Source organism: Protopterus annectens, chromosome 8.part0 (assembly GCF_019279795.1).
Source record: "Protopterus annectens isolate FY-2018-M chromosome 8.part0, PAN1.0, whole genome shotgun sequence".
In the NCBI taxonomy this organism is placed as follows: domain Eukaryota; kingdom Metazoa; phylum Chordata; order Ceratodontiformes; family Protopteridae; genus Protopterus; species Protopterus annectens.
This window is the reverse complement of record NC_056741.1, coordinates 1,810,352,322-1,810,369,342: the sequence shown is the minus strand read 5'-3', so window position 1 is coordinate 1,810,369,342 and position 17,021 is coordinate 1,810,352,322. Positions and strand designations below refer to the sequence as shown.

At 40.6% G+C, this 17,021-nt stretch overlaps 1 protein-coding gene across 1 annotated transcript in view; it reads right to left on the bottom strand.

Annotated features, from left to right (window-relative positions):
• HYDIN (HYDIN axonemal central pair apparatus protein) overlaps window positions 1–17,021 on the bottom strand; it is a 6,673,197-nt gene that overhangs the window by 224,744 nt on the left and 6,431,432 nt on the right. The gene's annotated exons all lie outside the window — the stretch shown is intronic.

Genomic DNA, 17,021 nt, shown 5'->3' with positions numbered 1-17,021 from the left:
TTGTAAGCTCCAAATGGCCACTATGAACAGGCGAACGGACATGCTGAGCTGCTGCAGGTGTTGAAATAAGAGTCTACATCCCTAGCATCTATAATCCCCTTTGGTCCCATTATTGCAAATCTTTGAATAACTCTTTGAATTAGATATTCGACATATGGTTAACAATCTGTATAAGTACAGGACCTCTTATAATATGAATAAGGAAGAACGTGAGTTCTTAGTATACATAAAAACTCAAGGTTTACGTTTTTGCAAACCAGACAAGGGAGGGGGTCTGGTAGTTTTTGATAATCGGGACTACCAAGACCGTATGAATAGACTATTGAATACTAGTTCTTATGATTTAAGTTCACGTTCTGAAGTGAACAAAGCTTACAGCTTGATTAAAAACTGTACTGAAGATCTATACATTGATGGTAGAATTGAACAACATACCTATAACTTCCTGATAACATCTTATGACAGATACCCGTTTATTTTTGGCATTCTTAAGTTACACAAGAACTTGGTTGACCCCCCCCCCCCCATTGAGACCACTAGTTGATGGTCGAGGTTCGCTGACATATTCTTGTGCCAAAGTAGTGAATGCAATACTTCAAAAATATTTAGTCCATGAGACAAATTTGTAAAGACTCATGGTCATTTATGAAGAAGATTGAAGCCATCGAATTTAATGCTAATTTCAACTTCCTAACTATCGATGTGAAGGACTTATATACGTGTATTCCACACACGATAGCTATCGAATGGGTCGATTTAATGCTTAGCAAACATAAAGCTCTAGTGGTTGAGATCAGGTTAGTAACAGAACATATCGACGTGGTACTGTCTAACAACTTCTTTATGTTTCAGGACCAATTCTACCTCCAAAAAGTGGGGGTGGCCATGGTGTCCCCTTGCGGGGCTAGTATTGCTAACTTTGTCATGGCACATTGGGAGTCTGAGTTTGTATTCAATAACAACAATAATGCCTTCTGTGAGTCATTGGTCTTGTATACACGTTATCTAGATGATATATTTATTTTGATCAATGGAGACAAAAGTATAGGTACCAATTTAGTAGACTATTTCAATAGTACTACACAATTTTTACAGTTTAAACATACATTTAATACCAACATGATAGCGTATTTGGACATTTGCTTGGTTAAAAATTATGAATTAGAGAGCTATGTAGCTAAGATCTATAGAAAAACTACATACTCCAACATGTTTCTCCATTTTTCAAGTAACCATCCCTCATATCAGAAGAGGTCAGTTATTAAGGGTCAGTTAGTGAGAGCTTCAAGAATGATAACTTTAGATGACGACTTTCTTGATGAATGCTCTCTACTTAAGAGTATGTTTATCCATCATGGCTACCCAGAACCCCTATTAGATGACTTAATTAACGAGGTAACAGATAAAGTTTATCTGGCACTTCTGAATATCAAAAGTGTTCCCATTAGGAATGTTAATAGTGATTCTACTGTCCATCTACCACCGAGTGTCAGTCCACAGAATAATCGAGTTAAAGAAAATAATGTATGTTTCATCACTACTTAGTCGTTACATAGTCACTTCTGTATCAACATACTGAAGAAGAATTGGGAACTATTTAAAACGAACTCTAATATTTATACTAAATTAGGTGAGTTCCCTAGAGTTACTTTTAGAAGAGGGCGAAATTTGAAATATATTTTGGAGCAGACTAACACCCTTACTACCCGCTGTAATGGCATGAGAAAATGTGAATGTTACAACTATTGTAGATTTGTCGATGTGACCAATAGTTTCAACGTTAATGGCTTACAATATATAATCAAGGACAGATTCAATTGCAATTCCAACTTTGTTGTTTATCTTGCTAAGTGCAAATTGTGCCCTGCTTTTTATGTGGGTAAAACGGAGCGGAGGCTCCGTGATAGGATATACGAACACCAACATGCAATTAAGAAACAAGAAGGGGATAATGCTTTAGCCAAACATTCCTGCAGTAACCAAGAAAATACTTTTAAATTTATCATTATAGACCAAGTAAAGGTTGATAGTAGAGGAGGACCTACACCTCTGAAATTAGAGGAACTTGAATTAAATTGGCAAGTTAGACTTAATGCTTGTTATCCACCTGGTCTGAATGACACTTGCTCTATCAGCAGTATTTTAAGACTAAAAAGTTTAAAGAAGTGAAGTTAGGATAGTTGGAGTATAGGTTGCTTTATACTTATTGTTAAAATTAGTTCAGTAAGCTTTTACTAATATTTCATAAAAGAAGTACCAGTAGAAACCTTTGTTTTATTTTCCAATTTAGCTCTGATGCACAATTGGGCTCAAGTTATATTATACAATTTTTTAATATTCTTTAATGTTTTATATTAATCACTGTTATTTTTTATATATATATTTTTATATATTTTTTTATATATATATTTTTTTCTATACAAATATTTTTTATATTTTATACTAGTGTATGTACAAAGCTGCTGCAGCAATTGGTGTATGTCTTTCAACTTGTTGTTAGGTTTATCGCTACTGTGCCTTTTATTTTGTTTTATTGGTTAATTAATGATCAGCCGTGCCTATAAAAGGATATTTTTAATGTTTCTGAAGAAGTTTAGCTGACTGAAGCAAACGAAAAGCGCTTTAAACATTTCAATAAACCAGTGTTTTCTACGTTGCCTTTGTGAAGATTTTATCACTTGACTTTGTGATTCAAGTGGATTTAAAGTGTTGTTGTGCAACTTAGGAGGATACTAGCACGCTGGACTTGTGTTTCTAATTTCCCAGTTTGTTTGCTGTGTTTTGGTTTCTTAACTTGCTTAAATCAGTTTGTTTTCTATTGTTTATATATACATATATATATATATATATATATATATATATATATATATTGCACTTTTTATTCATCTGCTTTTACTGTATTTGTGTTTCTTCCTACTTTATTACTAGGGGCATTGACTACAACTCTGAACTGAGATATATAACATTAAGTACCTTTTTCTGTGCATTTAAAGATTTGTATTGTATCTGCTTTATTTTCTGAAAAAATATATACTTGTTTTCCACCTTTTTAAGCTAGTATAGTCCAATTTTCAGGTTAGTGCTGAATTCAGGGCTGTTACAAATCTTTGTGTTTGCCCATACCTTACTTGGATAGAAGGAAGTTTCTCTGTTCACCTGTGAGAGAGGGGAGCTGCAGCCTATCTGTCCCTGGAGGAGTGGTTTCAGCCCAGAAATTAGTAGGTTATTGGCCATTTTGGGCTAATTTCTATCGCTCTTTCATTTCCCTGCTATAAAAACTGCATTTGCCTGGTTTTGCATGCTGGGCAGCGCCGGTTAGCTAGGGTATAACTATTCCCAGCTCCACAAAATCTCCTCTTCAATTTTTTCCCTTGGAACTAGCCAAACTTTCAACTTAAGCACTCAAGCCATTTATTTCTCAGCCCAGCACTTGCTCAAAACTCATAGCAAGCACTTATAAACCCTAGTACTAGATCCCTCCTATACTGTACAGAAGGACAAGGCTCTCTATTCAGCCTTACCAGCCATTCAGTAAAACAGCTTACTGTACCTATCCAGCCATGTCCAAAGGGCAGTTTCAGGTGTACTCCCCAGTCCAACTGGTGAATCTGGGCATTTTGAGGCAATGTTACAACTGCCTCATGTACTCAGACAACCCTCTCCTCCTACCACCAAACACTAATACATGCAAGAGATGCAATTATACAACCAAACTGGAGGCTAAGCTCTCTCAGTCCAAGACTGGATCAGACAGTCAAGAGGAGAAGGGAAATACTGGCATCACACCACCAGTCTCACACAGACCCATTAAACCAGCACCGGCAAAAAAACACACATAAATACACAAAAACATACTTGGAGGCTCTAAATAAAAATCTGCAAAAGCAACAGAGACCTCCAAAGCAGACATCCAAGCAACCTCCACCCCCCAACACAAACCATGAAACACATACTTCATAAAACCAGTGTGCCATGCAATCACAGCCCATAAGGCAAAATAACATACCCAACATACTAGTAATAGGTGAATCTATAGTCAGGCACACTGACATCCCACTCACTAGGCTGAATAATGAGATGGTTACTGTTAGCTGCCTGTCAGGTGCCAGGATCCGCCACATAACACAAGCACTCGGGTCACTCCAGAATAAATACAAATACGATAATGTCATTGTCCATGTTGGTGTGAATGACCTGAGCCATACCTCCCTTGACTACATAAAATGAGACATGGAAGAGCTCTCTGATCACGTAGTTTAGGCCGGTATGACCCGGACCCTGAGTAGCATCCTGCCCTCTCCAAGAATGATACCACGGTATAAAGAAAAAAATGATCAATTTCAACAACTGACTAAGTTTCTGGAGTCATTCAAAGGGGATCCAGTGTCTGTCCACCTGGGATGACATGCTTGAGAAGCCACACTGCTCTGCTAGAGACGGCTTGCACCTGTCAACCTTAGGCTTTCGAATACTGGCCAAGGTTCTTGCCACCCCCATAGGCAAGGCTCAGAAGACAAACCCAGCGCCATATATAGCACAAGTAACAAAAATCTGACAGTAATGCTACTCAATGCCACAAGTCTAAACCTCAAAATGCATGCACTCGAGGCACTCCTCAGTATGGAGAAAATTGATATATGTGCGGTAACAGAAACCTGGTTTAAGGCTCCAGAGAGCAGCCCAGCACTACCAGGCTACAACTCATGCCATACATTTTGGCCACAGAACCCGGACCAAAATACAAAAGGCGGGGGGAGTATCCATATTCATCAAGGATACCCACACCTCCAGGTTAGTGGCACATCACGATGCTTCAGAGATCATCCACATGCAACTAACAATGGGCAAAACTGCAATTCAAATTGTAGCTTGCTACAGGTCACCCACCATGTCCCAGGACCCCATTTCACATTTCTGGAAACATAAAGGTCCTACCAAACACCCTAATATTGGATGATTTCAACTGCCCAAACATTAAATGGGAGAACTACTCAAGTACTAACTTCCTTGCTCAATATTTCCTAGAATTTATAAACTCAAATGCCCTGGATCAACTAGTCAACACTCCCACCAGAGGTGACAACATGTTGGACCTGGTCATCACCAACATCGGCGACCAGTGTTCCACACCGGAGGTCAACCCCTAGCTGGTTAGATCTGACCATAAACAAATCACTTTGGATATCCACATTCCGCCCTCACCCCCGGACAAGTAAACCGCCGTGAAAGACTTTTCAAAATCAAACTTCAAGTTACTTAAGACTGAGGTGGAAAGTTTCAAAGCCCCCATGCTAAAGGATAATGCTGTCCAAGCTGCAAAATCCTTTACTAATGCATTCTACGGGAACCTACAGAAATGCATGGATTGTGCTATCCCAAGCAAAACCAAGACTCACTCCTCCAAGAAAAGGAAACCAGTCTGGTGGACCCCTGCCATAAACAAGCTATACAATAGAAGGAGGAAACTAGTACCGAAAAGAGTAAAATCCCAAGAAGGTAGACTTCCCTGATCAGTATCAGCAAGAAACTATGATCCCTCACAAAATCGTCCAAGGTGAACTTTGAAAGAAAAACTGCCAAGGACTCCAAAGATAACCACAAGGAATTCTTTAGCTATGTCAAGAATCTAAGTGGCAATGCTTAGATTTTCTCAGAGTTAGTGCAGAATGGCACAAAATACAATGAACCAACCGATATTGCCAATATCCTGGCAGACAGGTTCAGTGGAAACTTCACCCCCCACTCACCCCCAAAGGGGCCCATAACCATACCAGAAGAATGTAGAGCCCCTGAAATCACAGACACTCAGGTTAAAACAGCCCTCTCCAAAGCCAAAAACACAGCATCAGTGGGACCAGATGGTGTCCAAGGCTGCATCCTACATAAGCTCAATGATGAACTAACCCCTCGCCTAAACACACTGTTCAAACTCTGCCTCTCCACAGGCTACGTACCCATAGAGTGGCGCACAGCAACTGTTATTCCGCTCCACAAAGGTGGAGTCACAACAGACCCTAGGAACTATCGCCCTATAAGCCTGACTAGCTTTGTCTGCAAAGCTATGGAGCGCATCATCATGGAACTCATTAACAGAGATATTGGGAACCTCCAAACACTGGACTCTACCCAGTTTGACTTTGTTAATGGCAGATCATGCCTCCTTAACCTGCTGGACTTCTTTGAGACAGTTGCCAAGGCTATAGACGAGGGAAAGGTGGTACACACACCCTACCTAGACCTCGCAAAGGCCTTCAACACCATTCCCCATTCTGGTATTATAGACAAGCTCACCAGCCTGAGCATAAAAACCCTGCAAACTAGGGGCTATAGCTGATTCTCCGGCTGACACAGACATCCTCCAAAAGGGTCTCACTGAGATGGATACTTGATGTCAAAATCATGGCCTCAAGCTAAATGCCAAAAAATACATAGTCATCCCCTTTGGAAAAAATAAAGTTCCCACAAACTACCACATAGGTGGTAGTCCCCTAAATATAGAAAACATAATAAGGGATCTGGGGACCCAAGTAGATAGTAATCTCTCCTTTGATAATCACATTGCCAAAGTGGTTAGAAAATCCTTCTAAGTGGCCCACCTAATCACAAAAGGGTTTGCATCCAGATCAAAAGAGGTCATTGTGCCCCTCTACTCATCACTCATCAGACCCATCATAGAATACAATGCCCCATTTGGGATATACCTTACAAGACACCTGCAACAGCTGGAAAGACCACAGAAGTACCTCACCAGGAGGATCATTGGCCTCAACAGATGCCCTATGCAGAGAACACAAACAAAACAACAGTAAACCGAATAAATAAAATAAGAAAGAGCAATATGGCTCACAGAAAGAAACCAGAAACCTGTATTTAGCGCTTTCGTCAGCTGTCAGCATTGACTTCTTCAGAATACAAAAAAGCACACTGAACCACTTGTTAAATATGCACTTTTGTCAAGACTCACAGCAAGTAAACAGTTAATTCATTTTAAAAAGTGTATGTTCATATTATTTAAGAAAACTAAAATTAATAAATTCTCTATAATACTACCAGCAAGATAAACATCGTTTTCTATACGTAACATTAATAGCAGCTTTTGGAACAGACAGAGCTGTGTTGTGCAAACAGAGATGATAAAACATATAAAAACTATAAAAACTGTACAAAACTAATCATCAAATTCTCAGCAATAAATAATCTCTTAATTCTTTCTCAATCTATTAGCTTAAAATGTCCTTAACAAAAAATTACATTTTTATTTACATATGAAATTCAGCTTTTAACTTGAGATAGCTACAAATGGAAACAGTTTCATTAAGCCCAGGGGGGTATGTTGCATTGCACCTAAGCTGCCACATTAATTCTCGATACTCTAAAAAAATGTCAAAAGGACCCACCCCAACCTGTCGTTTCCTGTCTGTTCAAGGGCACTGAATTTGAACTGATGACCAGGGTGTACTTTTATGTGTTTATATAACGTATTCTTGAAATTGTTCCTATTAATGTCATATATAAATGTTGGTAAACTCGCTTATTGAGGCTGTTGATGGTCTTCCCTATATAGAAACTATAGCACTGTTGGCAAATCGCTATATATATTAAATGTCTACTTTGACAATTACGCCTTTGCTTCAGGACTACCCTACCAAAACCCCTAATATACAGAGACTCATTCTCCAAAATATATGGCATTGATTACAATATCCACATTTCACCATCTTGGCTTTGTTCACATTGGTTACATTAGTTTCAAACAAGTTTTTTTATTGGCTTGTCTTTCTTATATACTACTACTGGATAGTCACCTTATTTATTTTTAAATTGTTGTTCCATATCAAAAAGTACCCAGTTGTGATTTAAAAGTTCTTTGATTTTGCCAAAAAGTGGACTAAATGTAAGAACCATAGAGTGTTAAAGAATTCTTGGTAGTGTGTGGTATTTCTACCCTACCACTGCTATTGTTGTTGTATGTACCCCCCTAATAGGGGTAAAAAATGGCCTTGCTTTCTCTTTGTGATGACTTCCTGAAATATGGGTTCTAGAAAGTGTGTGGGATACCCTCTTCCTAGTAACATGTTCTCTAAAATTCCTATTTCCTTTAGAAATAATTCCTCTTTGCTGACCATCCTTGCCAACTTAACTTCCTGCCCCTTCACCAAGGATCTCTTCTGGTGCACTGGGTGAGCACTGGAAAAGTGAAACAATGTATTGGAGTAGGTTGGCTTCCTGTATAACGTGGAGGTAAACCTGTGATTTACTTTATCCTTCCTGATAGTAATGTCCAATACGTGTATACTGTCATCATTCCTGTCCGTTGTAAACTGTAACAAATGTGTGCTTTTATTTAAAAATTCATACAATAACTCCTGAGTCCCTCCCCATAGAATAAGGATGTCATCCAAATAACGTCCATAGAATTTACAGTGTTTAAATAATTTGGATGTAAAAACCTTGGAAGTTTCCCATTCAGCTAGGACAATATTGACAAATAGGGGTGCACATGATGCCCCATTGGCCACCCTTAGATTTTGTTTAAAATATTGCCCCTCAAAGAGAATGAAGTTGTTGAGTATCACATTCATAACTGTAACATCAAAATTCTGGAATGTGTAAAACCAGAGGGCTTGCAAAGAAAATCATAAAACATACTGATATCCTCCTCATGAGGAATAACTGCAAATAAGTCATGGACATCAAGTGTAGCAAATATAAGATGTCCGTTGTACATATCCTGTTGAATTTTCTTAAGACCAGTCACATGAGTCCTGTAATATATGTGGGAATTGTTTTAATAAATCTTTCAGGTTTAAGTCTATAAACTTAGCCATAGAAAATGTCTTTTATGCCTTAGCATCCACTATGGACCTTAAGGGAGGATCAGTGGTAGACTTACGGATCTTGGGTATACCAAAAATCGTAGGGGTACGTGGACTTTCTTGTTGCATATAGTTTAACTCAGCAAGTGTTATTTGATTGTCAAGTAATAAGTCTATGAGTGTTATGTCTATGCATCTATATGCTATATTAAGTTGATTGATGAAAGTTTCTTCGTAGGTATCACTGTATAAATGTAAAAGCATTTTTTGGGTATAAACCTCTTGATCCATAGCTACCAAACCTCCCCCCTTATCTGGTTTCATTAACCTGATATTTTTATTGCCCACAATATTAGACAATAGACTTTGTTCATCATTAGTGAGGTTATTAGTAAATGCGATATTTTTCAAAAAAATCTCCCTAATCTGTGATGTGCAAAGACTCTCATAAATCGTTAATACGGGATGCAGGGGTGGGTTGAATGTGCTTGTTTTCTTGCATAATTCAACTGGTCCAAACTGTGTGTTCTTATCAAAGTAAAGCCCAAGATTAAGTTTCCTTACAAAAAGTTTAAATTCAAGAATGCAATTTTCAACTTTTGGTCTCCTCACAGGGACAAAATTCAAACCTCTTTGAAAAAGTTCTGCCCATTCCTGTGTGATGGTAGCTGAACTCAAGTTGTATATTTTAAAATCTTTTCTTACATTACTAATGATGCTGTTGACATTGTGGTTAACCTAACTGTCCCTGTCTATCTCCTCATGGAACCCCTCGTCCCCCTGCCCCACTGGGGTCTCCCTCTCTGTGGGTGGAAAAACTGGTGATTCATAGGATCCATTCTCCATATATTGTTGTTGTAATTCTGGTAATACTGCCCTCCCCCGTTCCCTTTGCTGCCTCTGGTTGAGAAGGTGCTCAGACCTTCTCAGAGGTTCTCCTAAAGGGGCTCCTGTTCATTGTTAAACATTTTCAACAGATTCATCATTAACCCCTTCAACATCAGTTATAAAATTTTCAAACACATTTTGGTTAGTGCCCCTGTTAAAATTACTAGGTAAAGGATATGCAGTACCTCTATCATAATCAACACTGTCTCTATTAAGTTTTTTTACTTTCTTGTTCTTAACAGATAAAATAACCTTGTCTATGTTGACAAATACTGCCTGGCACTCATTAATTTTTGAATTAAAACATAAATTAGCTGTAATTCTATTATTCAAAGCATTAACATGATTTTTAAGTACATTAATTTTCCTATCATTGTCCCTTACCAATAATTCAAGTAGTTCGCAACCATGTCTGTTAAACATGGTAACCAAGTCCTTATAAAGTACAGACCCATGGTCCAAGCCTGTAGGGAACTTCCATGTTCGAAGGCCCTTAGGTACTTGTTCTCTCTGTAGACATTCTCTTAGGTAGCTGTTTTCAACCTGCAATTTGCATAGCTTCAGTACTTCTTGCTCAAAATTATAAATCTGCTGGTCTAATGTTTCATAATTAACTTGACTGTTGTTTCCTTCAAGAATGTCTGCTCCATTGCCCTGAATCCATTCAGTGTAAGAAAACGGTATTTGCATGTCTCCTTGCTGGCCGTCAGCTTGATTGCCAGTCCTAGAACCGCCTCCTGCTGCTCCCGAGCCAATAGTGAGCCCGGATTGTGAGTTCGCTATGGTTACTGGGCTGCCCTGCCCAGGAGGTATGGAAAAAGCTTGCGAGCCATGATTTTCAGTGAAACCTGATGAATTGATGGTATTTGTAAGCCCAAACATTGTTGGACCTGGATTAGGTCCTTTTCCATTCACAGATTGCTGTTTGATCAGCACCTCAATCAGTGCTGTGAGGTTCACACTAGAATTATTCAATTCAAGTAAAGAACCTCCACTAGTACATACCACACAATACCAAGAATTATTTTCAACACTCAATGGTTCTTAGTTATAGTTCCCTTTTTTGGTAAAATAAAAGAAATTTTAAATCACAACTGGGTACTTTTTGATATGGAACAACAATTTAAAAATAAAATAGGTGACTATCCGGTAGTATATAAGAAAGATAAGTCAATAAAAAACTTGCTTGAAACTAATGTAACCAATGTGAATAAAGGCAAGATGGTGAAATGTGTACATTGTAATCAATGCCCACATATTTTGGAGAATGAGTCTCTGTATATTAGGGGTTTTGGTACTGTAATCCTGAAGCAAAGGCTTAATTGTCAAAGCAGACGTCTAATTAATATATATATATATATATATATATATATATATATATATATATATATATATAGCTAAGGAAGACTATCAACAGCCACAATAAGCGAGTTTACCAACATTTATATGACATTAATAAGAACAATCTCAAGAATGCTTTATACAAACACATAAAAGAACACCCTGGTCATTGGTTCAAATTCAATGCCCTTGAACAGACAGGAAACAATGACAGGGGGGGAGTCCTTCTGACTTTTTTTAGAGAATCGAGAATTAATGTGGCAGCTTAGGTGCAATGCAACATACCCACCTGGGTTAATGAAACTGTTTCCATTTCTAGCTATCTCAAGTTTAAAGCTGAATTTCATATGTAAATAAAAATGTAATTTTTTATTAAGGACATTTTAAGCTAATAGATTGAGAAAGAATTAAGAGGTTATTTATTGCTATTTATTTCTGAGAATTTGATTATTAGCTTTGTACAGTTTTTATAGTTTTTATATGTTTTATCATCTCAGTTTGTACAACACAGCTCTATCTGTTCCAAAAGCTGCTATTAATGTTATGTATAGAAAATTGTTTTTCTTGCTGCTAGTATTATAGAGAATTTATTATTAATTTTAGTTTTCTTAAATAATATGAATATACACCTTTTAAAATTAACTGTTTAATTTCTGAGTCGTGACAAAAGTGCATATTTAACAAGTGGTTCAGTGTGCTTTTTTGTATTCTGAAGAAGTCAATGCTGACAGCTGATGAAAGCGCTAAAAAAAAGGTTTCTGTCTGTGAGCTGTACTGCTCTTTCTTATTTTAGATGCCCTATGCAGCTTGACTGAAGAAACTCCAGCTGTACTCTGTTGCATACCGCCTACCCAGAGGTGATCTCTGCCTGACATACAAGGCCATGCCCATCCCAGAATTGATGGAGATGCTCCACCTAAGGAAAACCTTATCCCCTCAAACCACATGCTCTAGGGATCTAAACCTCACCACAACAATAAATAGGACGTGCTGGAGGGATAGATTCCTGTCCCAGAGACTTCCCATGCTTTGGAACAAGATTCCAATCTACATTAGTCAGAGCTCCTCGCTAACACTCTTCAAGAGAAACCTTGACGAGTGGATGGGAAACAGAAAGTTTACCCCGGGGATCACTTCAGTGGCTCTGCTGGACAGAGGCACAGGGAACTAATCTAAGGGGGCGACGAAAGCCAACACATTCTGGCTAGGCTTATAAATGCCTTCCGGCAGATAGCCTAGTACCTACCTATGAACCTATGATGGAAGCCCAATGAGTAATTCTTTTCCATTTGCTAGCATAAAGTTTCCTAGTTGTGGTCTTATGGATGAAACCAGGATATGTTTCACTGCAGGGGATATGTGTGGGAACCTGGCTAAGACTGGAAGTGGAACAGCCAAGCTGTTAATTTGAGGGTACGGATCGAAGGATGGAGCGTTCCCGACAGATGCGTTAGAAGGTCTGTTGTAGATGGGGCCAAAGGAAGGGGAACCAAATTTGAAGAGGCCAGTATGGGGCTATGAGTATAATCCTGCTTCTCAACAAAAGAGCTTTCTGGAATACTTTGGGGATTAATGGGAATGGAGGAAAGGCATAAGGAAGACCCGAGGGCCAATTGTGTACAAGTGCATCCCTTGGTGACCCCCACAAAGGGGGGATCAGGGCAAAATAGCTGCTGCATATGGCATTCATGGATGTGGCAAAAAGGTCGCAGCAAGGCTGGCCCCACTTGTGAAAAATTTGTTTCACAATTTCCTGTTTTTAGAGACCACTCATGAGGCATTAGGATAGCTCTGCTTAGCTTGTCCACTATTATGTTGGATTTCCCCATGATATGCATTGCTATAAGAAAGCGTTGGGAAGAGACTGCTCACTGTCATACTCTTTGAGCCTCTCGACACAGTGGGTAAGATCTGGTTCCACCTTTTGTTTATATACCACACAACTGACATATATTGTCTGTCTGAACTGCAATCGTTCCTAGTGGAAGGGAGTGCTGAAATGCCTGCAACACCAACAGCACCACTCTCGTCTCTAGGACATTGATATGTAAGTGGTATTCACATTTCTGCCAAGTCCCTTGGACTGTCTTTCCCAGATAATGCACCCCCCCCCCACACACCCTATCTGGGAAGTGTCCATGGTCACTGTAGCTACTGGTTTTGGGAGATTGAACGATCTGCCTAGAATTACCTGGGTGGATTGAAGCCACCAACTGAGGTCCCTCTTGCAGGAGTCTGTGATGATGATCTTGTGGGACATGGGCAACTCCTGCATGGACAACTGAGCAAAAAGTAACCACTGGAGTACTCTCATGTGTAGACGTGCAAGAGTAATCACTGCTGCCATGGTACTCAGAACCTTCAGTACAACCTTTGCCTGTAAACCAAGGAAACGTGCAGAATGTCACAAATATAATTAATAAAAAACAAAGAAACTAAAGACACAGTCTGAGTCACCACAAGTACACCACAAGTATAGCATACAATTCCTCTAATCAACAATATCGTCGACAAGACTTCATCAAAAAGTCTTGTCGATGAAAGCGTTGATTAAAGGAACTGTACGCTAAATACTTGTGGCATACTTGCGGTGACACAGACTGTGGCTTTAGTGTCTTTGTTTTTTTACAACCTTTGCATGTACTTTCTTTTTTGCAAGCAGATTCGACACTTGATGACACTGTGTTTATAGTCTGTCTTGAGGAAGTTTTGCTACCATGTCTTTTGTATTTAAGTCTGCCCCTAGGAATGTAATATGTTGTGATGGCAGCAAGGCAGATTTTTTGAAGTTTATAGTGATACCCAGCTGTGAACACAGGTAAATAGTGGTGTCTCTGGCTTTGATTAGTACATGCTTGGTGGTGGCGGTTAGGAGCCATTTGTCCAGATATGGAAACAATCAGAATCCCAGACATCTCAAGTGAGCCGTGACCACTGCCATGCATTTGGTGAACACTCTGGGGGCTGTAGCGAGACTAATGGGCAGGACTCAAAACTGATAATGACTGGCCCCCAGCCAAAAGCGTAGGTGATTCCTGGATCTCCTGTCCATTTTTATATGGTAGTACGCATCCTGGAGATCTTTCAAGCACATCCAACTGTCTTTTGCCAAAAAGGGAAGTATTGACTGCAGTGTCACCATCTGGAACTTTGATTTCTTTACAGACTTGTTCAGTCTGCTGAGATCCAAAGTGGACCTTCAGTCCCCTGTCATCTTTGGATCTGGAACTTACTCAAAGTTCTTTTTAATTCCAATTTGGACTACAGGGATGTCTTGGATGACTCTCTTTCTTAGCAACCTTTGAATTTCTAGGGTTGCCTGATCCCTCTGGCTAGGTGGAACATCCGGGATCGATCTTTTTTCTAACGGAGGGGAAGAGAAGTGAATGTTGTAGCCTCTGGATATTATGGTCTGTACCCATTGTCTTTTGTGTAATATTTAGCCAGGCGTTTTGGTACAGTGACAATCGACCCCCGAATGCCTCCAGAGATGGACAGGCGGGCCTCTTTTCAGGAACACTGGAAGGGCTTACCAGAGAATGTATCTCTGTCACCCTGGTTTTGCAGAACCCCCTCTGCTGTGAGGTCGGCTTTGTCCATTATTTTTCCCCCTCTGCTCCTGGAGGGAAGATTCACCATGTGCATCTAGGAAAACACTTTGGGACTTAAGGAACCACACCTTTCCTCCCTTCTGGCCTTTGGGGTAAGGCCTGGTGGGGAGGGATAAACATACTCCCATGGCAGAAAGAGTCTTACCCTCCTGCTTGCACCCAGTCAGAGTATCTTTCACCTTTGGGCCAAACAAAAATGAGCCATCAAAAGGGGAGTTGACAAAGGAAGACTTGAAGGGTTCTGCGAGCTCACATAAGCGCATCCAGGAATGCCTCCTTAGGGAAATCCCTGTACCAGCCGCCCTACTCGCTCCATTGGCCGCATAAGATATAATCTGTATGGAGGAGTTAACTACACAGTTTAAGGTAGCAAGCTGAATGGTCACCTTGTCTGAAACTCCAGCAGCTGTAGAACCTTGGAGTATATCACTTAACTCCTTCAGGTGATCCCTCTGCAGTCTAGTGAAATGAGTCAAGTAGTTCTGCGACCTGAGTGTAAAGGCTGCTGATGAGAACATACGCTTTCCATATCTGTCCATTCTATGAGATTCTTTATTCAGTGGATGGATAGACGTGGAAGTCGCAGACAATTCCTTTTTGTGGCAGCTGCCATCACCACAGCATCTACTGGGACACCTTTGGACAAAAATTCCTTGTCAGAAGGGGCAGTAATGAACTTGTTGGGCCTCTTCGGAACGGGTTCCACAGGTTCTAGAGAGCCCTATGCCTTTTGACTGACTACGTTAAGGAGCTGGTCGAAAAGTGGGGTCACCCAAGAGGTGGAGGGGTGAGACCCGAAAGCCTCCAGGTAAATGGACTCATCCTCAGAAGGGTTGATGGGTTTCCAGCCACCTCTCTGTTTAAGGATCTCTAGGATGTCCGCAAATGAGACATTCTCAGAGGGTGACCATGGGGACCCTTCTGAATAATCTAGGTCCGTGTCTGAAGTGACAGACTCCTCAGGGGAGTCTGATGTTTCTTCTTACATGTTCTCTTCTAGGGACCTCGCCAGAGGGATACTCTGGAGAGGTTTTGGAAGAGACAGTTTCACCCACTGGGGCATCCTGGGACTTTGGTTCTCTATGCCTGGGGGGGGGGGGTGGTAGAGGGACAGACTCTGGCACTTTTGGGGGAAGAGAGCTTGCATCTGAGAGTGGAACTGACTGGGATGACGGCACACTCCTCATGACCTTGAAGGCACCACGATTCCGTTCCGTGGGATCCCCTGGCTCCAAAGAACCAGGAGACTGCCCCCAAACCAAGGCCATAGGCTCTGAGGCTGATGTAGGTGATGAGCTGAAATGCGCTGATGCCCCGAGAGGTAGATTTGGATCACACAGCTGTCTGACCCAACTCTCCTCTCTGGACCCAATGGTGGAGCATCGGCCCCTAGACTCCTCATCCGAGGATGGCACAGAGGAAGTCGGAGCAGAAATCGGGACCGAAGATCCTGGAGCAGGTCTCTGTCCCAAGGTTTCCACTACTATCAAATTCAAACCCTCTGGCTCCAAAGCCACAACTTGGGTTGGAGGAGGAATTGCCACAGAGTTGGTGATGGTTGTCCGACCTGACTTCATTCTGGGAGGACTCAACAGCATCTTGGCCAGTGTCCATAGCAGTCTCTTAACCACCCGCTCCACGTTGTCATCGGACAAGCTCCTGGAAGACTGACAGGATGGAGCCAAGGACCTGGTTAACTGCAAAATGGGTGAATGTAGTACTGATGAGACCAGTTCCAATATAGGGGACCTGCTCCAACTAAGACTCTCTTATCAGTTCTGACAGGATCAGTGGAGCCGAAGAGACAGATGTATCTGGCCCGAATGTCTTCAGGTCCGTGTTTGATTCTTTTGCCTGCTTCTTCGCCGGTTCAGATGCTGGCACCGAGGAAGAAGCTCTTTTTGAAGATTTGTCTGACATTGCTGATTTAGAGGATGAACTCTGTTTTCCTTCAATAGCCTCAGGAAAAGGAACTTTGAGCAGACCCCTCACAATGAGTTTATTCTTTCTTTCCTGTAAAACTCTAGAACTAAACCCATGACAAATAGCACAGGATTCCTGTAGGGGGACAGCACCCAAACAGTAAATGCAGCTGGTGTGTACATCCATTAAAGACATTTCTGCATACATTGGTCACACTTCCTGAAGCCAGAAGGCTTCAGGTCTTTACCATCTGTAGACATGACTGTCAGTTTTTTTAAACTATGAAAACCCAAATTCTGCTAATGGTTTTAACTATAACAAGATCAACTACACTAAAGCACAAACCAAGCCTTTATTTATTTATTTATTTATTTAAATAACTAGCAACCGAAGGGAGCACACATCACAACAGCAGAAAGGGGAAACCAGAGGAGAAGTCTCT